Source organism: Ranitomeya variabilis, chromosome 1, assembly GCF_051348905.1.
Source record: "Ranitomeya variabilis isolate aRanVar5 chromosome 1, aRanVar5.hap1, whole genome shotgun sequence".
Lineage (NCBI taxonomy): Eukaryota > Metazoa > Chordata > Amphibia > Anura > Dendrobatidae > Ranitomeya > Ranitomeya variabilis.
Window position 1 is genome coordinate 1,031,406,800 of NC_135232.1, and position 23,782 is coordinate 1,031,430,581.

A 23,782-nucleotide genomic window follows, 5' to 3' on the forward strand; every position below is an offset into this window, starting at 1 on the left:
CAAAAACTTTTTCATCCCAATTTACAGATTAAAGGGTTTGATAGAAGTAGTGGGGGCAAATTTGAGACCCTTCTGTAGAAGTGAAATATCGCTACTTGTTAGCTGATATGAACTTAGATTGTATATTTTTTTGAGAATTATTAGATATAGTCCCTATTTTCTTTTTGGTGAGTTTCCCTCCCCTCTTGCCTCTTTTGGTTTTAGAGGTCTTACCCCCAAAAAATCCTTATTAGGTGGTGTATATGCTCCTGATCCTTTCAATCTTTTGTGTGCAGGGGCAGGGCCCTTTTCATTCCTTTTCCCTATTCTGCCAGATATGGGGCCATTACTGGCTGTAGTCCTTAATGTATGTGCCCTGGGTTTTAAAGTTTTGGTTTTACTAGGGAAGGTGGTTGTCCTATTTGACCCGTGACCTACCCCCGTACCGTTTATTACCCCTGATCGGGCAGTGCTGGAACACGCTTCCCCTAACATTGATGTAATAATGTGGTCCTCTTCTCTATATGAGGACAAAGGTGAAAAACGATTGGATACCGGAAGCGGGACAGTTGTCTGGATATTACGGTCTGTTAGAGAAAGAGATTATTGAGAAAAAAATTTGAAAATTTAGGAGGGATAATATACCTGAACAGACATACAGTGTTCACCCTATACGGAACAATAGGGGTAATGAATCCAGTAATGATGAACAGCTGGATTCCAGCCAGCTGGTGGTCCTGGATGAATATTTTTCAGAACTACAACACAACGGAATGGATAGTTTAACCAACGTATCACTATATGCTGACTCCAATTCAACTCAGTATACATCGGTCCGTAGAAGAGAACAAAATTTAGGGCTGAGTCCCTCAAGTTGTAACGACCACCCGGCCAGGTATCCTCCTGACCCTACTGATCAAGATAGAACCCTAGAGTTTTCTATATTTCCCAACACACCAGTGACCATGGAGCCCAGTTCTCCAACAGCCCGTAATATCCAGACAACTGTCCCGGTTCCGGTATCCAATCGTTTTTCACCTTTGTCCTCATATAGAGAAGAGGACCACATTATTACATCAACGTTAGGGGAAGCGTGTTCCAGCACTGCCCGACCAGGGGTAATAAACGGTATGGAGGAAGGTCACGGGTCAAATAGGACAACCACCTTCCCTAGTAAAACCAAAACTTTAAAACCCAGGGCACATACATTAAGGACTACAGCCAGTAATGGCCCCATTTCTGTCAGAATAGGGAAAGGGAAGGAAAAGGGCCCTGCCCCTGCACACAAAAGATTGAAAGGATCAGGAGCATATACACCACTTAATAAGGATATTTTTCGGGTAAGACCTCTAAAACCAAAAGAGGCAAGAGGGGAGGGAAACTCACCAAAAAGAAAATAGGGACTATATCTAATAATTCTCAAAAAATATACAATCTAAGTTCATATCAGCTAACAAGTAGCGATATTTCACTTCTACAGAAGGGTCTCAAATTTGCCCCCACTACTTCTATCAAACCCTTTAATCTGTATATTGGGATGAAAAAGTTTTTGCGTAACCTGGCTTTGAAGAAATATTTTTTGAAAAAGGAGCAAATGGCCCTGAGAAGTAGTGCGCTAGAATCATCTCGATTCATTCACACTACGTTGTCTAACCCGTCCACTTTTAACCCCATGCAGGAGTATTCCAACGTGTTCCACACATTTGATACATTGGTAACTGCAGACATTAGGAGATTGCAGAAGGGCAAAAGGGTATATAGATCCCATAATTTGAATTTCCAAGAAAGAAGTTCCCTAAGGAGTCTGCAAACTAATAACGATATCACTGTCCGCCCGGCAGACAAGGGTGGGGGAATTGTTATCCTAGATAGAACAAAATATCAGGAGGAAGCGGAAACGGCTCATTGGGGACACAATCACCTATAGAAAATTAATGGGTGATCCAACTCCACAGTATGTGAAGAAATTGAAGTTTTGGGGCCTAAAGGGTAAATCATTGGGTATTCTCAACAAGAAGGAGTACATGTTTGTGACTAATCTTAGTCCAAACGTGGCCTTTTTTTATCATATACCCAAGGTGCACAAGAACCAGGTGGACCCCCCAGGGAGGCCCATCATTTCAGGCATTGGCAGCCTCACGGCAAATTTATCTCGGTACGTGGATACGCACCTACAGAAATGTATGCCCTTGATTCCGGCATGCCTAAAGGATACGGGCCATACCTTAGAAATTTTAGAAACAATTGAGTGGAATCCCAAATACCTTCTGGCAACTCTGGATATTAAATCCCTATATACTGTTATCAATCAGGACATAGGATGCCAGGCGTCTGGGTATTTTTTGGAAAAATTGGGGATATACTCCATTAGTCAAATTGAATATATACAGGAGTGCATAATGTTTATTACTAAGCACAACTATTTTTTGTATGATGGCCATTTTTTCCTACAACAATGGGGCACGGCAATGGGGACGCGTTTTGCCCCTTCTTTTGCAAATATATAAGTAGCTAAGTGGGAGGAGTCAGCTATTTACGAATGCGGCCAATTACGCACGGGAGTGGTACTGTGGCATCATTTTATCGACGACCTCATACACATCTGGGAGGGCACTAGGTCTGATTTAGACTCATTTATCCTTGGTCTAAATGCCAATAACTTTGGCCTTGAGTTCACACCCACTATAAGTGACAGCACCATCAACTTCCTGGATTTGCACATCTTTATAGAAGGGGGCCATCTGCGTCCAAATTGTTATTGCAAGGAAGTAGATTTGAATAGTTTTATTCATACCACCAGATGCCACTTGCCGGTGTGGCTCACGAACATCCCGAAGGGACAATTCACTAGGATTTGGCGCAATTGCACCAACCTTAGTGATTTCGAGCAGGAATCTGAGCATCTTACACTACAGTTCCTGGAGAAGGGCTATGATCTGCCATTGGTTGAATAGGCAGCAAATGAAGCAAGGGCTATACCCAGGAGCACCCTGGTACATAGATCCAGATCCGATTTCCAAAGAATGGAAACCATCCCTGAACAAATTAAACAACTGCCAATTATAACAGTTTCAGGATACAAGCAATTTCAGGGTATCGTTCGTAAACACTGGGCAATTTTCCAGAGGGATAGCATCGTAGGGGAATATTTACCATCATATCCCAGGTTTGTATACAGGAGAGCCCAGACGTTAAATAATCTTCTGGCCCCTACAGCTAAACTGGCCTACAGTAAGCAGGATCTAGTGCGTAGCCAGCAACCCAATTCTAACACAGGTTTTACACCATGTGGGGGGTGTTTTTGGTGTATTAATACAGGTTTCAAAAAGAGGTGCCAAGTTACATTTGGGAATTCTGATAATACTGAAATATTTAAGATTCAGGATAAGATAACATGTTTCTCAACGGGAAAAATTTATTTGATCCAATGTCCATGTGGGAAATTGTATGTTGGTAGGACTTAAAGGAAATTAACGGTATGAATAAAGGAGCATCTGAGAAATATCCAGAAATGGTTCCTGGGTCACCCCCTATCCCGTCACTTTAAAGAGAAACACAATAGGAGCATTAAGGATGTGCAATTTTGCGGGATTCAAAAGGTCCGACAAAACCCGAGGGGGGGGGGTAATTTCTTGAAACAGGTGTCGAAAATTGAGTCTGAGTGGATATTTAGGTTGGACTGCCTTACTTCCAAAGGCTTGAACCATGAATTTGAACTACATGCCTTTTAAATGATACATGTGGAGGTTCGTGTCAAATTAGCATGCTTGGGGGTTTTTAACATTTATTTTTAACCAATGACTGGGGTCAGTTTTTTTATATAAACGAGTTTAGTGATAGTTTTTCAGTGTATTTTGAGTGTCAGAGTCCATGTATAAATCCATGGAGATTGTATATGTTTTTAAGTTTTTTTTAATAATAATAAAGGTAGTTATTTCTACACATTTTTATATATTTTTACACACATACGCTTTTTGTGGCAAACATATATTTAATAAACATATATTTAATAATTTTAATGTGATATATACAGTTTTTAATATGGTCCATAGCTAGTAGCATTGTTTAGAGGTCTGAATAACAGCTGACAGGAGGTATATATTCTTTGACAACCCTGATACGATAGGGGGTTTATATTAGGTGGTGCGGTAATAGGCTGGCATCTCAGACCTATATGGAGTAAGGCAGGTGGGGCGGGACTTTGAGCTCTGAGGGGTAGGCACAGTTGTATAGTGGAGGTATATAATAGAGGAGTTCCTTGACAGGGCTTCAACCCTGATGAAGAAGGGCGTTCACCCTTTGAAACACGTCGGTTAGTCTTTTGTCCTAGCAAGGGTCCATAGGCCTGTGATGTCACACGCTGCTTGTCAGCGGCGGCCATTTTTTTCCTTCAGTGTAACCAGGGATGCCTCCGGCCGGGACGTCTCCTGGCTCTACACTGAGCAGCTACACCTCGCACCGGTCAAGGTGGCACCAGGCAACGTGCGCCCACGTGACCGCTACCACCCGCAGGTCATTTCATCCTCGTACTTACTGCTCCCACCGGTGAGACACGTACACCACCTCCGGTACCCACCACGAGCAGTTTGGCGGGAGTTCAGCACAATATACATTTTCCTGCGGACCACACTTCCACATGGTAAGAACTGTTATTACCAAGTTCATTCCAGCACACAAGTGTGATTAATTTACCAGGTATGGGCACCACATATGTCTATGGTCATTTTAGTGGAATGTATATACACCTGGATGTACGGTACATGGTCTAAGGAGTAAGCAGGTTGACGGCTCACATAGCAGTTGGCAATTGGATTTTCTATAACGTGCAGCGTGTCATCCTGATCACCTATTGCAGGAAATAAATACATTTTTTTTAAATGTTATTATTTTTCCCTAAGGGGTGATGAAGGGGGTTTGATTTACTTTTATAGCGTTTTTTTGGTGGATTTGTATGATTGGCAGCCATCACACACTAAAAGACGCTTTTTTATTGCAAAAAATAGTTTTTGCATTATCACATTTTGAGAGCTATAATTTATCCATATTTTGGCCCACAGAGTCATGTGAGCTCGTTTTTTGCAGGACGAGTTGACGTTTTTATTGGTACCATTTTCTGGCACAAGACATTTTTTGATCGCTTTTATTCCGATTTTTGCGAGGCAGAATGAACAAAAAAACAGCAATTCCTGAATTTCTTTTAGGGGGGCGTTTATACCGTTCCACATGTAGTAAAAGTGATAAAGCAGCTTTATTCTACAGGTCAGTACGATTACAGCGATACCTCATTTATATCTTTTTTTATGCTTTGGCGCTTTTGCACAATAAAAACTATTTTATATAAAAAAATAATTGTTTTTGCATCGCTTTATTCTGAGAGCTATAACTTTTTTATTTTTCTGCTGATGATGCTGTATGGCAGCTTTTTTTTTGCGGGACAAGATGACGTTTTCAGCGGTACCATGTTTATTTATATCCGTCTTTTTGACTGCGTGTTATTCCACTTTTTGTTCGCCTGTATGATAATAAAGCATTGTTTTTTGCATCGTTTTTTTTTTTTTTTTGCGCTGTTCACTGAAAGGGTTAACTGGTGGGATAGTTTTATAGAGCGGGTCGCTACGGACACGGCGATTCCAAATATGTGTACTTTTATTGTTTTTTTTTATTTACATAAATAAATGGATTTATTGGGAAATATTTTTTTTTCTTTATTTGGGGATTTTTTGGGGGGACATTCTTTTTTTCTTTGTGACTTTCTAACATTATCCCAGGGTGGGACATCACTATATTAGATCAGATCGCTGATCTGACACTGTGCATAGCACTGTGTCAGATCAGCGATCTGACAGGCAGTGCAGAAGGCTTTCCGGCGCCTGCTCTGAGCAGAAAAAGAACCAAAGAACAAAGGTTGATATGAATCAAGCATTTTACATCTTATAATAACATAAGTTATATCGACTAGAATCCGTAGAATAGTACTAAAACAATTCATCAATTCATCTCTATAGGTCATCATATTCCCTATTCATCCCTCGTGGGTGGAGTGTCTGAAGCGTATATATCCAAAATGCCTCCCTTTCTTTCAACTTTTGAATTCTGTTATCACCGCGTCTTGAGGAGGAAATACATTCAAGCACCTAAAAACCTCAGCTGGTCTACCGAATGCCCTGCTGAAATAAAATGAAATGGGACAGGTAGCATCATGCATTTGCACCGGATGGTCGACTTGTGTTGGGATATGCGGTCACTAGTGTTGAGCGATACCTTCCGATATCGGAAAGTATCGGTATCGGATTGGATCGGCCGATATTCAAAAAATATCGGATATCGCCGATACCTGATACCAATGCAAGTCAATGGGACCAAAATATCGGAATTAAATAAACCCTTTCTTTCCTTGTAAGTTCATTCTACATGAAGGAAAACAACTAAGAAAAATGTAGGATGTATTGGGGGAGGTGGCGGAGACATTAAAGGCATATAGGTTTAGCCCAATCAAATAGAATAGCAGGAATTTTTTTTTTTTTTAAGACTTTCAGAGTTACAAAGATATTGACTATGTTAAGATTTTTTTTATTTTGTCAGATACTGATGTTTCACTACTTCCATGCCCTTCACCTTCTTTTTTACTTCTCCCACACTTTCTTCTTCATCATCCTCAGCAGCAGGATCTTTGACATCAACTTCTTCTTCACCTTATTCATCTTCTTCTTAATCTTCTACCTATTATTTTTTTTGTTACATTCTTCATATTCTTTTTATTAAACTATTGTTCTTCTTCATATTCTACTTCTTCATCATATTCTTATTTGTGACAGGCATTCCTGTAGTTGTTATCTATAAAAGTTTGAAGATTACACCTTCTGTTCTGCCTGTCACAAAAGAGTTACAACAGGATTTGTTAGGCCTGCAGCAGCAGGCTTTTTCCAGGGGCACCACGAGGAGGAACGGACTCACCCCCATACACTGCTTAGTCTTCTTCTGCTTATAATTTAGATAATATCTTTTGTTCTGATGTTTAGTCTTAGAGTATGTTTCCACGTTCAGTTTTGCTTCAGGCTTTGGTCAGGATTTTAAGCAGGTAAAATCCTGACCAAAACTGCACCTGAGGTCACTGGTAGGTCACCTGCGGTGTACCTGCGTGTTTTGCTCATAGTAGCAACATGCTGCGTTTAGAAAAAACGCACCACGCATGCGTTTTCGCGGCAAAAATGCATGCGTTTTTAAACGCATAGTGGAGTCTGGATTTCATGAAATCCCATCCACTATGCTGTAACATCTGGACGCTGCGTTTTTGACGCTGCGGAAAAACGCAGCGTCAAAAACGCAGCGTTTCCTGAACGTGGAAACATACCCTAATGCTTAATATTCTTCTGCTCTTTGTTCTGCAGCCTCTTGTTCTTCTGCTTCTTGGTCTCCAGGGTCGTCGTCTTTAGGGTCTTGAACTTGGAAAAGTAGCAGAAGGTACAAGAAGGCTGAGAAAATGCCGAGAACCAGCTGATGGAACTGGAACTCGGATGGCTACCCGAAGGTCCAAGAGCCAATGGAACTACCGAGGACCAGCTGACGTTACTGGAACCCAGTTACTAAGCAGGAGGTACCTGTGCCAGAAAGCACTACTAAGGACCACCTGATGTTGGTGGAACTCAGATACCCAGAAGGAGGCACCTAAGCCAAAGGCTCTGCCCGGAACCAGCTGACGGCACTGGAACCAGGGGGACCTATTCAAGATTGTCTTCCTAGAGCCCCAACTAGCGGTGTTGGAGCCAAGGGTCAGCAGGGGGAGCAGAGTGTAGGCCGAAGCCTGCACTGGAGGCAGCTTAGTGTCTGTTGTGTCTGCGTGGTGTTTGCAGGACACGTTGCCCGCAACACAGCAGGGGAACAGCTGACATTACTGAACCCCACTGACACAGTGGCGAGTGTTTTTCTCTGTGCAGCCAGCACTTCCAAGCACCAACTGGTGGTGTTAGAGCCCAGGGAATCAAGGAGAAGCAGAGGAGCAGAGTGTAGGCTGAAGCCTGCACTGGAGGCAGCTTATTGTCTGTTGTGTCTGCGTGGCGTTTGCAGGACACGTTGCCGGCTACACAGCAGGGGAACAGCTGGCATTACTGAACCCCACTGACACAGTGGCGAGTGTTTTTCTCTGTGCAGCCAGCACTTCTGAGCACCAACTAGCGGTGTTAGAGCCCAGGGACAGTAGGAGGAGCCGAGTGTAAGCCGAGGCCTAATTGGAGCAAGTTGAAAGGGAACCTTTAACCCCCCAGGCGTTTGTAGCTGAAAGAGCCACCTTGTGCAGCACTAATGCTGCAAAAGGAAGAGGTGTCTCTTTTAATTATGCTCCTTGCAAACGCAGAACTAGACACTTATAAAATGTGTCCCATGATACCGTGAAACCGACCCGGAGGTGGGACTTTTCTTCGAAATGGGACTCAGCACAGCCGTCATTGGTACCCCCTTGGCGCCGTGCGCCACCTCCTCTGCGCTGTTTGAATCTGTCCCATAGCCTGCGCTGTTATGTTCAACCTTGGCCATGCGCAGTTAGCGCTGCCCGTCTTCTGACATCATTTGGTGTTAGGCTGGCTGCGCCTGTGCGGACGCGCTGCCCGAGATCCCACCTCACAGTGTCGTCTAATGTAATCACACTGTGGGCCTGGGATCCATGGGCATGCGCAGTGCATATCTTCGTCTCTTACTCCCCTCCCTCCAGCTTCTTCAGACTGTGCGGCGTCATGGCCGTGCCATGCTATTAGGGATCAGCTGACGGCAGACAGTCTGAAGAAGGTGGAGGAAGATGAGTGAGAGCCTGAGGTGAATATATGCACTGTGCATGCCCATGGATCCCAGGCCCGCAGTGTGATTAAATCAGAAGAGATTGTGAGGCAGGATCACGGGCAGCGCGGCCGCACAGGCGCAGGCAGCTTGACAACAAATGATGTCAGAAGACGGGCAGCACTAAATGCGCATGGCCAAGGTTGAACAAAACAGCGCAGGCTACAGGACAGAATCAAACAATGCTGAGGAGGCAGCGCACGGCGCCAAGGGGGTAGGAATGACGGGTGTGCTGCGTCCCATTACGAAGGAAAGTCCCACCTCCGGGACGGTTTCACGGTGTGAGGGGGACACATTTCATAAGGTTTAGGTTCAGCGTATGCAAGGAGCACAACGAAAAGAGGCACCTTTTCCTTGTGCAGCATTACTGCTGCACAAGGTGGCTCTTTCAGTAACAAACGCCTGGGGGGGACAGGTTCCCTTAAATTTCAGGTGTGGTGTCAGCGTGGCGTTCGCAGGACACATTGCCGCAACACAGCAGGGGAGCAGCTGGCGTTACTGAACCCCAATAACAGAGGAGCAACTGTTGACTGTGCAGACAGCACTTCTGGACAACAACTGGTGGTGTTGGAGCCCAGGGAATGCAGGAGGAGCAGGCTAGAGTAATTGCCGCAACTCAGCCGGGGAGCAGCTGGAGTTACTGAACCCATATAACAGAGGAGCAACTGTTGACTGTGCAGACAGCACGTCCGGACAGCAACTGGCGGTGTTGGAGCCCAGGGAATACAGGAGGAGCAGGCTAGAGTAATTGCCGCAACACAGCAGGGGAGCAGCTGGCGTTACTGAACCCCAATAACAGAGGAGCAACTGTTGACTTTGCAGACAGCACTTCCGGACAACAACTGGTGGTGTTGGAGCCCAGGGAATGCAGGAGAAGCAGAGTGTAGGCCGAGGCTTAATTGGAGCAAGTTGAAATGGAACCTTTAACCCCCCAGGCGTTTGTAGCTGAAAGAGCCACCTTGTGCAGCACTAATGATGCAAAAGGAAAAGGTGGCTCTTTTAATTATGCTCCTTGCATACGCAGAACTAAACACTTATAAAATGTGTCCCCTGATACCGTGAAACCATCCCGGAGGTGGGACTTTCCTTCGTAATGGGACACAGCCGTGCGCTGCCTCCTCAGCGTTGTTTGATTCTGTCCCGGAGCCTGCCCTGTTATGTTCAACCTTGGCCATGCGCAGTTAGCGCTGCCCATCCTCTGACATTTGGTGTCAGGCTGGCTGCGCCTGTGCGGACGCGCTGCCCGAGATCCCACCTCACAGTGTCATCTAATGTAATCACACTGTGGGCCTGGGATCCATGGGCATGCGCAGTGCATATCTTCGCCTCTCACTCCCCTCCTTCCGGCTTTTTCAGACTGTGCGGCGTCACGGCCGTGGCATGCTATTAGGGATCAGCTGACGGCGCACAGTCTGAAGAAGGTGGAGGGAGATGAGTGAGAGCCTGAGGTGAAGATATGCACTGCGCATGTCCATGGATCCCACGTCCGCAGTGTGATTAAATCAGAAGAGACTGCGAGGCGGGATCTCGGGCAGCGCGGCCACACAGGTGCAGGCAGCCTGACAACAAATGATATCAGAAGACGGGCAGCGCTAAGTGTGCATGGCCAACAGATAACATAACAGCACAGGCTATGGGACAGATTCAAACAACGCTGAGGAGGTGGCGCACGGCGCCAAGGGGGTAGGAATGACGGCTGTGCTGCTTCCCATTATGAAGGAAAGTCCCACCTCTGGGACGGTTTCATGGTATGAGGGGACACATTTTATAAATGTTAAGTTCTGCGTGTGCAAGGAGCTAAACTAAAAGAGCTACCTTTTCCTTGTGCAGCATTACTGTTGCACAAGGTGGCTCTTTCAGTTACCACAGCCTGGGGGGACAGGTTCCCTTAAATTTCAGTAGTTGTGTCAGCGTGGCAGTCGCAGGACACATTGCCGGCTACACATCTGGGGATCAGCTGACGTTACTGAAACCCAATAACACTGGGTCATGTGTTTTGACTGTGCAGACGGCACTTCTGAGCATCAACTGGCGGTGTTGGGATTACAGTTCAGGTGGTAGAAACATGAACGCAATAGGAGACCTGGATACTGTAGCCAACCAATTATTTAATCTGGAAGAGGAGTGGCAAATTCCTGCGAGATCCAGGCCTTGTTCATTTTCAGAAAAGTAAGCCGGTCAACGTTATCGGAGGATAGTCACATGCGACGGTCTGTTAGTACGCCACCTGCAGCACTAAAGACGCGTTCCAATAATGCACTAGCAGCAGGGCAAGCCAGCACCTCCAATGCATACTGGCTTAGCTCTGGCCATGTATCCAGCTTAGAGACCCAAAATTTGAAGGGGGAAGATCCGTCTGGGAGTACAGTAAGAGGGCAAGACATGTAGTCTGTCACCATCTGACGGAAATGTTGGATCCTGCTGACTGGAGCCGTCTGTGATGGTGTAGACATGTGTGGCAGGCACACAAAACTGTGCCACAGTTGGGACATACTGGTCTTGCCTTGTGCTGAGGCATTGCTTCTGCTCCCTCTTTGTGCAGAGCTTCCTCCACTGCCTCGACTCACTGAGCTGCTTTGTAAAGCACTAGCAGCACTACTCTCATTTGGACTGGAGAAGATGATGGAATTCACCAGTGTGTCTTGGTACTCCTGCATTTTACGCTCCCGATTCAACGGTGTTATGAGGCTTTGTAAGTTGTCCCGGTAGCGAGGATCTAGGAGGGTGTACACTCAATAATCAGCCGTGTTGAGAATGTGGGCGATGCGGCGGTCGTTTCTCAGGCACTGCAGCATGTAATCAGCCATGTGCTGCAGACTGCCAACTGGCCAAGAAATGCTGTCCCCTGCTTGAGGCGTGATCTCTGCCTGCTCTGCATCACCCCACCCTCGCTCTACACACTGACTACTGGAGAATTGTGTAACTCCCTCCTCTGGACCGATGTCTTCCTCCTCCATTGACTCCTCCTCGTCCTCCTCACAAACTGTCCCCTGACTAGGCCTTTGTGAGGAACCACGTAGCACTGACTGTCCAGAAGCTGATGGAATTGGTGACTCCTCATCCTCCACCTCTTCCACAACATCATCCCTTAGCGCTTGCAGTGTTTGTTGAAGCAGGCAGATAAGGGGGACAGTCATCCTGGCTAGTGCATCATCTGCACTTGCCATCCACATGGAATCATCGAAGGAACGCAAAACCTGGCAGATGTCCTTCATAGTGGCCCACTCAGTGGTTGTGAAGTCTGAATGGCGTGGAGTGCAATTTCTTTGCGCCTGATGCAGCTGGTACTCCATTACTGCAGGCTGCTACTCACACAACCGCTCCAACATATGTAATGTGGAATTCTACCTGGTGGGTAGGTCACATATGATGTGATGTTCCAGAAGGTGGAATCGGTGCTGCAGAGCTGCAATGCGTGATCTTGCCATGCTGGAACGCCGCAAGTGAGCACACTCAAGGCGGACCTTGTACCGCAGTGTATCAAGATCCGGATAGTCCCTCAAATAACTCTGCATGACCAAGTTGAGCACATGTGCCAGACATGGGATGTGAGTGAGGTTGCCTAGGGCAAGAGCTGCCACCAGATTTCGGCCATTGTCACACACTACCATGCCAGGCTGGAGATTCGCTGGCACAAACCACACGTCACTCTCCTGCTTGATGGCATTCCAGAGCTCCTGCGCTGTGTGGCTTCGATTCCCCAAAGAATTTCAAGATGGCTTGTTGAAGTTTGGCCACAGCTGTGCTCATGTCGGTCGTAACAGGTAAACTTTCACGGGTCCATGTGGAGGTGGACTGTGACGGCTCCTGCAGCGATGATTCTGAGGAATTTGTGTATGAGGAGGAGTCAATGCATACAGACTGGATTCCTGCAATCCTTGTTGTTGGCAGAACACGTCCTGTGCCACTCGCACGATCTGTACCCGGCTCAACAACATTAACCCAATGGGCAGTGAGGGAAAGGTATCGCCCTGTCCATGGTGACTGGTCCACGCATCGGTGGTGAGGTGGACCTTGCTACTGATGGCATTCAATAGCGCGTGTTTTATGTGTCCCTCCACATGCTTGTGAAGGGCAGGGACGGCTTGCCTGCTGAAATAAAACTGGCTGGGCACATTGTATTGTGGGACTGCCAATGCCATAAAATTACAGAAGCTGTCAGTCTCCACCAGCCTGAATGACAGAATTTCAAGGGACAGTAGTTTTGCAATGCCAGCATTCAGAGCCTGTGCTCAGGGGTGGTTTGCCAAGAAGGTCCGCCTTTTCTCCCATGCCTGTGCTACCGATGGCTGTAGACTGGGCTGGGAGTGTGAGGATGACTGGGAACGTGGTGCTGTGGGTGGAATTACACTGGGTCTCTGGACAATAGTGCCAGAGGTTCTTTCATGGCGATCCTGGGAGGAAGCCGAACCAGCTGTGTGTGAGCTGGAGGAAGAGGCAACAACACGAGCTGAAGAGGTGGTAGGTGCTGCTGTTGGTTGGCCTAGGTCTTCAGTGTGTTTTTGTAACTCCACCGTGTGCTTGGTCTGCACATGTTTCCACATATTTGTGGTATTGAGGTTGCTGACATTTTTCCCTCTTTTGAATTTCTGATGACACACCTTGCATTTGACAAAGCAAATGTCATTTGCAACTGTGTCAAAAAAGGACCAGGCACTGCAAGTCTTGGGAGCACCCGTTTTGGCTTTTGGAAAAGGCATGCTCCTAACGGGTGCCAAAGTGGAGGCTACAGGAACTGCAGTCTTCCCCCTCCCTCTCCCTCTTTGGCCCGTTCGGGGAATCTCTTCCTCAGAGCTGCTCCCACCACCTTCCTGTACCTCACGCCACGATGGGTCAAGGACCTCATCATCTACACTATCTTCTGCCACCAACTGCTTCTCCTGGGTAGTCTAGGCAGCACAGTATGCACCAGAAAGTGGCACCTGAGTCTCATCATCAGATGCGTACTGCGGTGTGGTGACCAGAGGCACTGGCCCACCCGTCTCTTCAGAGTCAGAGAGACAAAGCTGTTGGGCATCACTGCATACTGCCTCCTCTTCCATTTATCCAATGCTGCTTGGCTGGCCCCCTGTTTCTAAGCCAAGAGATTAAGAGAACAGAAGTAGAGATGGCTCCTGTCCTGGGCTCTCTGACTGCCTGGGTAATTTGGCAGGTGGTGAAGAGACAGATGGGTGCTCTCCAGTGCTCTGTGCCTGAGAGGATGTGGCACTAATTGAAGTCGATGCGTTAGCTGCCATCCATCTGACAATGGCTTCAATTTGTTCTTCACGCAGCAGCGGTGTACGGCAATCTCCTACAAACCTCCTACACCTCTCACCTCCGTCTACAAGACTTCTCTCGTGCTGCACCAGCTCTCTGGAATGCACTTCCCCAGACAATCAGACTGATACCTAGCCCCGACCTATTCAAGCGCGCTCTAAAAACCCATCTCTTCAAACAAGCCTACCACATCAACTACTCAGTAAACTAACTTTGCCTTGTTCCCTCCTTCCAAATATTATTCTAAATCTGCACCCGACTATTCATCTGTCTCCACAACCTCCATGCACATGATAACTGCACTTGATACTTGACTATTGCACTTAAACACACGGGCTGATGACCGGATCATGCAGCTTTGTATGAAAATCCCTATGTATTATAATTGCCAGACCTGAAATAACAAGCACTTTTCACCTATTGTGTCCCCCCATTTCCTTGTAGATTGTAAGCTCGCGAGCAGGGACCTCACTCCTAATGTCACTGTTTAAATTGTCTTAACTTGTATTGAATTTGTCTGTGTATGTCCCCGCTTAATTGCTGCGGAATATGTTGGCGCTATATAAATAAAGATTATTATTATTATTATTATAAAGCTGCGCATGAAGGACTGTTCCCTGCTGAAACAGGGTGATGATGAGTCACCGGTGCCTGCAGCAGGCACAGAATCCCCACGTCCTCTCCCTGCTCCGCGCCCATGCCCACGCCCACATGCCTTACTCCCTGCCTTCTTCATCTTGGTTGACTGATAAAGATAAGCAGAAAAGTACTAAGGGCTTAGTGTGCTTATTCCTGAACAGCTCCTAACAGGTATAAGAAACACTAATTTTCTAAAGTGTGGACTAGACTTTAATATGAGCTAATGTGGCCTACACAACTGTAAAGTGGTGTGTTTGGTGAACTTTATTAATTTTATTTATTTTTTTGAAGAACTGACTACAGAGTGAGCTGCACTCACACACAGACCATGCAGACAGCCGTGAACGGCACTGCAAGGCCAAAACAAGCTCCTCTATGTAATCCTATTTAGTGTTTTTCCACAATCTAGCAGGATACGGAGGGAAAGCCACTAATAGGATAAATTTGAAAAAATGTGCAGCAGGCTGCACTAATTGAGAAACAGACAATGGAACGGTATGAGGCAGTCAAGCACCCTGAGCTGACTGCAACCGGCTGTGGCTACGGACAGACTACAGAGCGATGTGCACTCACACAGAGACCATGCAGACAGCCGTAAACGGCGCTGCAAGGCCAAAAAAAGCTGCTCTATGGAATCCTATGTAGTGTTTTTCCACAATTTAGCTGGATACGGATGGAAAGCCACTAATAGGAAATATTTGAAAAAATGTGCAGCAGGCTGCACTAATTGCAAAAAAGGACAATGGATAGAACAGTATGAGGCAGTGATGCACTCTGAGCTGACTACAACCGGCTGTGGCTGCAGACACACTACAGAGCGATGTTCACTCACACACACAAAGACCTTGCAGACAGCTGTGAACAGCGCTGCAAGGCAAAAGCAAGGATCTCACACAGCGGTTGCTAAATTAGCCTTGATAAAGCACAATGAAGCAAATCGCTATCTCTAAACTTACCCTCAGTCAGAACACAGAGTCCTGTCCCTAACTGAATTCACAGCAGAGTGAGCCCTAAATGACTTTTGTAGTGCATCATGACATCATTTCAGCAGCCAATCACAGCCATGCCAGTACTTCCATGCCGACCATGCAGAACAGGATGTGCCCACACTTCAAATCATTCCTCATTGGCTGAATTCGGGCACTTTGAATTGTGGGAACTTCCGATTCCGGTATCCGATATACTGAAAATATCGGAACTCGGTATCGGAATTCCGATACCGCAAATATCGGCCGATACCCGATACTTGCGGTATCGGAATGCTCAACACTAGCGGTCACGGATATGCTGGGTTGTCTCCTCAACATATCCGAGGCCAATTTTTAAAACATATTAGTTTTTAAAGATGCTATGTCTTCAAAGCTAGTGGCATGTACATTCTTATGTTGTTTTACAATTAAAATCAATGGGAAGGCTCAAAGGATGCCCAAAAGATGTCCAGTTATCTTTTTGAGCTTTTTTTTTTTTTTAAAGAGTGTTTATTGTTTAGTGGATTTAAAAATATGTTCAGAAAATGCAAAATAAACTTCTAAAAAAAGCAATGAAAAAATACTCCAGTGGAAAAAAAAAACATTGAAAAGCAGCATGGGATAGGACCAAAAAAATTGCTCTGAAAGATGTTTTAGGTTTTCAAAGCTCTAGAGAAAAGGACTGATTCCTAAAGTGTCTTCTTAGAAATGTAAGTTTTTAATTTTTGGAAAAAGTCAGTCTGAAGATACCCTTGAATGTAAAAACGGGTAGGCAAATTGAATGCTTCCAGGATAGCATAGGAATTAGGTTAGGTTCCCACTATGAGCTTTTGGTAAGTTTGTGATGCTGCAGAATCATTCCTGCACCTATTATTTAAAATAGGTTATTTGTGGTTTTTCATTGCGTTTTTGTGTGCGTTTTTAACAAGCATTTTGACACAGTAACGCACAAAGAACGCATTCTTGCTTTTTGCCTATGGATTTTCTGCATCTAATGCAAGTGTATGCTGGAAATGTAAGACTGCAAAAATATGGAGGGTAAAAAAACACACAAAAAGCTCATGACGGGAAAATAGCCTATCGGATGGATGAGAAGAAAGATTTAAAATATATGGTAAGTTAAAAAGAAATAGAAGTATTTTTCGTATTTTTTTATGATTTATTGTTCGTTTAACAATTTTTAAAATCTCTTTTGTTTGAGTTTGTTTCTTTCCATAGCTGCGATTTTGACCTTTTTTTCTATTTCTATTTATGCTTTTACCTTTTGCTTGCTTTTCTGGCCTTATCTTTCAGAATTTCTATAGCTTTTTCCACTCAACAAAGGCGTAGATTAGATGTGTTCAAAGTTCTATAAAATGTATAACAATATGCTGCAAGAAAAATGGATTTACATTCTCAATTGTATGTTAAAAGTACTCATGCACTTTGGGTTATGGCTTCTCCTGAATGTACATTATAGAGTATAATTAATCTTTAAAACGCTAATTTATTCCAAATCCAGAGAATACGACATTCATGATTTAACAGACTCTCACTTCGCTCTCATCATAACCCATTTATATAAGTCTGTTCTATAATGAAATCCCATTCTAATCTATTTTGCACTTCAAAAATAAGCCCTTTTCTTTGGAAACTTTCTTAGAGCAATTTTTAAGGCAAGATCACAGCAAAATGTAGATACCCTACATTTTAAATCCTCTATTGTCAATACAACCTCTCAATAAAAATTTAAAGAAAAAAAGAAAGAAAATGCATCTTTTGGCAATCCACGCTGTCAAATAGTAACACTTCACTTCTTTAAATTGTCTCAAAAACACATCTTTTCATTTGTTTCCATATAATTCTAAAATTTTATATGTCAACAAATGTCTTAAAGAGAGTTCATCACTAGAGATGAGCGAACGTGTTCGGAAAACATTCACCAATCTCAAATTCGGCACGAAGGTCGCACTTTCGGAATTGTGTTAATTTTCAAAAGTAATTTTACTCAAAGTCGGCAAAAATCGTTCACAGTTCGGTAAATCATTGCGTTTCCACTAATGATTTTATTACTTTGGCTAGGATAGTGATGCTGTATGATGAGCTGGAGGTACGGGGGGATGTGTTTGATGAGGAAAGTTGATGTGGAGAGGTTAGAGGAGCGTGTGAAGATGTTTTTTCCCCTTAACTTTATGTGTGTTGATTCCAGCAACCAATCATGGCACAGAAACCATCCACAATGTCATGACAAAAGATCTTCTGTGATTGTCTGACAAACTCACATGTCTCTTGCCATATAAAAAGCGGACATCTTGTTTTGCTGGTGCCATTTGCTCAGTGTGACAGTGCAGAAGGTCTCTCCTGCGCTAAAGCTGGTGCTGCTGAAAGTGAACTTGTCAGTTAAATAGATAGGATCCTGTCCTGGGTGAAATCAATCTTCCAGCATCGAAGTAGATTGTGCAAAAACTATGTGGCAGTCTCTGGAAGCCCCATTTGCTTCTCCAAATTGCTTGTCCTAAAACTCTGCTTCAGTAGCAAATCTCAGAAGGCCAGATTTACATTTTAAAATCATTAGGCCTAATATGGTGGTGCAGCCACCATGCCCATTTACCTACTCCAAATCATTTGTGCTAAAACTGTGTTTCATTGGCAATTCAAGGTGAGATTTCCATGTAAAAATCGTTAGGCCTAATATTTTGGTGCAGCCACGAGGCCCAATTAGCTACTCCAAATCGTTTGTACTAAAACTGTGTTTCTGAGACGAATCAGAAGGCCAGATTTCCACTTAAAAATCATTAGGCTTTTTTTTGGTGCATCCACGAGGCCCAATTAGCTACTTCAAATCGTTTGTGATAAAACTGTGTTTCAGTGGCAAATCAGAAGGCCAGATTTTCACCTAACCTTCTTTCGGGAACAACTGATCTGACAGGCACAGCTCTTTTAGTTTCATTTCTCCCTCCTAACTAGATTGTCAGGAACTTTTCCTGACTCTTCATGCTTTGTGAAACCTGATATCACAGGTGCACTGCAGAGACTCAGGTGACACATCACACTATTTAAGGTCGGTATTTTATGTTTTTAGTCATCACAATTGTTAATTTAGCTTGTTTTATGAATGGATGGTGCAAAGTTTGTGGATGTTTCATAGAAATAAGCAACGTTTTCCTACAAATGAAAGGGTTCTTCTAAGGCACATTGTTTCCTAACACGTATTCTTACTCTTGCTTCAGATTATCTACTGAAATGGAGAGGAAAATGTGCGATTTGTCAAATCCCCTTCATGGTGACGAAGTGAAGATGCTGTTAGATGATGATGATGATGCGGATCCCACACTGCATGAGAATTTAGGAGAAGAAAGTGAGATTGATTTTGTGGAAGTGGAATTATGTGAAATTGATTCTGAGACAGAGCAAGATAGTGAGAGAGATGAGGATGAAGAAGACATAGAAACATATTATATGGGAAGAGATATAAAAAAATGGAGCAATAAGCCATCAATGCAAACTAAGCGTAGGGAACCTCAAAACATTCTCACTCACCTTCCTGCAGTTAAAGGAACAGTGAGGAATGCAAAAACTGCAGCTGAATGCTGGAATAGTTTATTCACAGATGACATTCTGGACTCTATTGTCACATACACAAATCCATATATAGACATTTTAAAGGACAAGTTAATCTGCAACAGAATCATCAAGCCCACAGATGAAATAGAGCTCAGGACTTTTTTGGATTGTTATACCTTGCAGGAGCTTATAGGGCAAATCGCCAACATTTGGAGGAACTTTGGGGTATAGATGGTGATGGAATAGAAATAGAATTTGGCCTTGTTATGTGTTTAAAAAGATTCAAAATTCTAATTTGTTGCTTTTGGTTTGACGACAGAACTACCCGAACCCAATGTAAAACATATGACTGTAAATCATAAGAAATTGAAAGAATTGGAGCACTCACCCAGATCCTTCTTGATGTGCAATTTTATTGTATAGTAAAACAAGACATCAAACCATATTAATGTGCAGAGTGCAGGTTGCTGATGAGCTATGCAGATGAGGGAGCCTGATGGATTACAGCCGTTTTCGCTTGCTTTAGTGCTCCTATGGGTCCATCCCATGCTACCTGCACTCCTCACTTTAATATGGTTTGATGTCATGTTTTACCATAGAATAAAATTGCACATCAAGAAGGATCTGAGTGAGTGCTCCAATTCTTTCAATTTCTTATGATTTACCTTGATGTTACCTATGCGAATGCACCACCCTAAGGAAATCCTAAGGATGCATATTGAAGTATGAACCAGTGAACATTGCTTATTTTCAGCAACTGGTGCCTAATTCTCTTTTTGTTAAACATATGACTGGCTTGCTCGATTCGCGATTAGTGTTGAGCGATACCTTCCGATATCGGAAAGTATCGGTATCGGAAAGTATCGGCCGATACCGTCAAAGTATCGGATCTAATCCGATACCCGATCCCAATGCAAGTCAATGGGACGAAAATATCGGAATTAAAATAAACCCTTTCTTTCCTTGTAGGTTAATTCTACATGAAGGAAAACAACTAAGAATAATGTAGGATGTATTGGGGGAGGTGGCGGAGACATTAAAGGCACAGAGGTTTAGCCCAAACAAATAGAATAGCAGGTTTTTTTGTTTTTTTTATGACGTTCGGCGTTAGAAAGATTTTTTTGACTATTTTTTTTTTTATTTTGTCAGATATTGATGTTTCACTACTTCCACGTCCTTCACCTTCTTTTTTACTTCTCCCACACTTTCTTCTTCATTATCCTCATCATCAGCTTCTTTGACATCAACTATCTTCACCTTATTCATCTTCTTCTACCTCTAATTTTTTTTTTTACATTGTTCATATTCTTTTTATTTAACTATTATCTTTTTCATATTCAACTTCTTCATCATATTCTTATTTGTGACAGGCATTCCCGTAGTTGTTATCTATAAAAGTTTGAAGATTACACCTTCCGTTCTGCCTGTCACAAAAGAGTTACATTTGTCCGCGTTCAGTTTGGCCAGCAGCATCAGGCTTTATCCAGGGGCACCACGAGGAGGAACGGACTCATCCCCATACACTGCTTAGTCTTCTTCTGCTTATAGTTTAGATAATATCTTTTGCTCTGATATTTAGTCTTATGCTTAATGTTCTTCTGCTCTTTGTTCTGCAGCCTCTTGTTCTTCTGCTTCTCGGTCTCCCATGTCGTCGTCGTCTCCAGGGTCGTCGTCTCCGGGGTCGTCGTCATCGGGGTCGTCGTCATCGGGGTCGTCTTCAGGGTCATCGTCTCCAGGGTCGTCGTCATCTCGGTGGTTGTCGTCTCTGGTGTCGTCATCATCTTAGGGGTGGTCTTCCGGGTCATCGTCTTTAGGGTCTTGAACTTGGAAATGTAGCAGAAGGTACAAGAAGGCTGAGAAAATGCCAAGAAACAGCTGATGGATCTGGAACTCGGATGGCTACCCGAAGGTCCAAGAGCCAATGGAACTACCGTGGACCAGCTGACGTTACTGGAACCCGGTTACTAAGCAGGAGGTACCCGTGCCTGAAAGCACTACCAAGGACCACCTGACGTTGGTGGAACTCGGATACCCAGAGGGAGGCACCTAAGCCAAAGGCTCTGCCTGGAACCAGCTGACGGTACTGGAACCAGGATGGGGAGCAGAAGGTGCAAGAGCAAAAGACACTGCCGAGAACCAGCTGACGGTACTGGAACCCGGATGGGAGCCGAAGGTCCAAGAGCCAATGGAACTACCGAGGACCAGCTGACGTTACTGGAACCCGGTTACTAAGCAGGAGGTACCCGTGCCTGAAAGCACTACCAAGGACCACCTGACGTTGGTGGAACTCGGATACCCAGAGGGAGGCACCTAAGCCAAAGGCTCTGCCCGGAACCAGCTGACGGTACTGGAACCAGGATGGGGAGCAGAAGGTACAAGAGCAAAAGATACTGCCGAGAACCAGCTGACGGTACTGGAACCCGGATGGGTAGCCGAAGGTCCAAGAGCCAATGGAACTACCGAGGACCAGCTGACGTTACTGGAACCCGGTTACTAAGCAGGAGGTACCCGTGCCTGAAAGCACTACCAAGGACCACCTGACGTTGGTGGAACTCGGATACCCAGAGGGAGGCACCTAAGCCAAAGGCTCTGCCCGGAACCAGCTGACGGTACTGGAACCAGGATGGGGACCTATTCAAGCTTGTCTTCCTAGAGCCCCAACTGGCGGTGTTAGAGCCCAGGGTCAGCAGAAGGAGGAGCAGGGGGAGGGAAGTGTAGGCCGAAGCCTGCACTGGCGGCAGCTTTGGGTCTGTTGTGCCTGCGTGGCGGTCGCAGGACACGTTGCCGGCTACACAGCAGGGGAACGGCTGGCGGTGCTGAACCCCACTGACACATTGGCGAGGTGTTTGGCTCTGTGCAGCCAGCACTTCCGGACAGCAACTAGCGTTGTTGGAGCCCGGGCTCTGCCAGTGGAGCAGAGTGTAGGCCGAAGCCTAATTGAACCGATTTCAAAGGTAACCTTTAACCCCCCCTCAGGGGTTACAAACTAGAAGAGCCACAGCTTATGCAGCAGTAGTGCCGCACAAGTCAAAGGTTGCTCTTTTAATTTTTCTCCTTGCACACGCCGAATGAAACACGTATAACATTTAGCCCTTTATACAGTCAAACTGTGTTGGAGGCACGAGTTCCCTTCGTAATGAGATGCAGCACAGATGTCAAGAATCCCACCTTGGTGCTCGGTGCAGCCTCCTGAGCATTGTTATTTGCTGTACAGGAGTCTGCGCTGTCGTGTTATCCCTTGGCCTTGCGCTGTTAGCGCTGCCCATCTTCTGACATCATTTAATGTCGGCCGTTGTGGTTCGCGATGACCATGAATCCCAGCCCCGCAGTGTCTTAACATTGTTAAAACACTGCGGGGCTGGGATTCATGGCCTGGCGCAGTACATATGTTCGCCTCTCGCACTCGGGTCCTTACACCCGCTTCAGACTGTGCGGCGTCAGCTGATCCCTTATCGCATGCCACGGACATGAAGCCGCACAGTCCGAAGAAGGCGGAAGGAGATGAGGGACAGGCGAAGAAATGCACCGATCAAGCCCATCAATCACACCCTCGCAGTCCAAATAAATAAGACACCGAGGGGCGTTGTGTGGGTCAGGGCGGCCGCAGAGGCGCAGGCAGCCAAACAATGATGCCAGAAGATGGGCAGCGCTACCAAGGGGGTTGCAGCGTGTCATTACAAAGGAAAGTCACACCACCGGGACGGTTAAATGGTCACACAGAGGACACATTTTAGACGTGTTTTCAGTTCCACATGTGCGAGGAGAATACGTTTATGAGCCACCTTGCACACATGCAGCATTACCGCTGTACGAGGTGGCTGTAAAACGTACAAACGCCTGGGGGAGGGGGGACAGGTTCCCTTCAATTTCAGTTCTTGTGTCTGCGTGGCTTTTGCAGGACACGTTGCCGGCTACACAGCAGGGGAACAGCTGGCGGTGCTGGACCCCACTGACACATTGGCTGGTGTTTTTCTCTGTGCAGCTAGCAGTACTGGGCCCAAACTGGCGGTGTTAGAGCCCAGTGTCAGCAGGAGGAGAGGGAGCAGAGTGTAGGCCGAAGCCTGCACTGGCGGCAGCTTTGGGTCTGTTGTGCCTGCGTGGCTGTTGCAGGACACGTTGCCGGCTGCACAGCAGGAGAACAGCTGGCGGTGCTGAACCCCACTGACACATTGGCTGGTGTTTTCCTCTGTGCAGCTAGCAGTACCGGGCCCCAACTGGCGGTGTTGGAGCCCGGGCTCTGCAGGGGGAGCAGAGTGTAGGCCGAAGCCTAATTGAACCAATTTCAAAGGTAACCTTTAACCCCCCCTCAGGTGTTACAAAGTAGAAGAGCCACAGCTTATGCAGCAGTAGTGCCGCACAAGTCAAAGGTTGCTCTTTTAATTTTTCTCCTTGCACACGCTGAATGAAACACGTATAACATTTAGCCCTTTATACAGTCAAACTGTGTTGGAGGCGCGAGTTCCCTTCGTAATGAGACGCAGCACAGATGTCAAGAATCCCACCTTGGTGCTGGGTGCAGCCTCCTGAGCGTTGTTATTTGCTGTACAGGAGTCTGCGCTGTCGTGTTA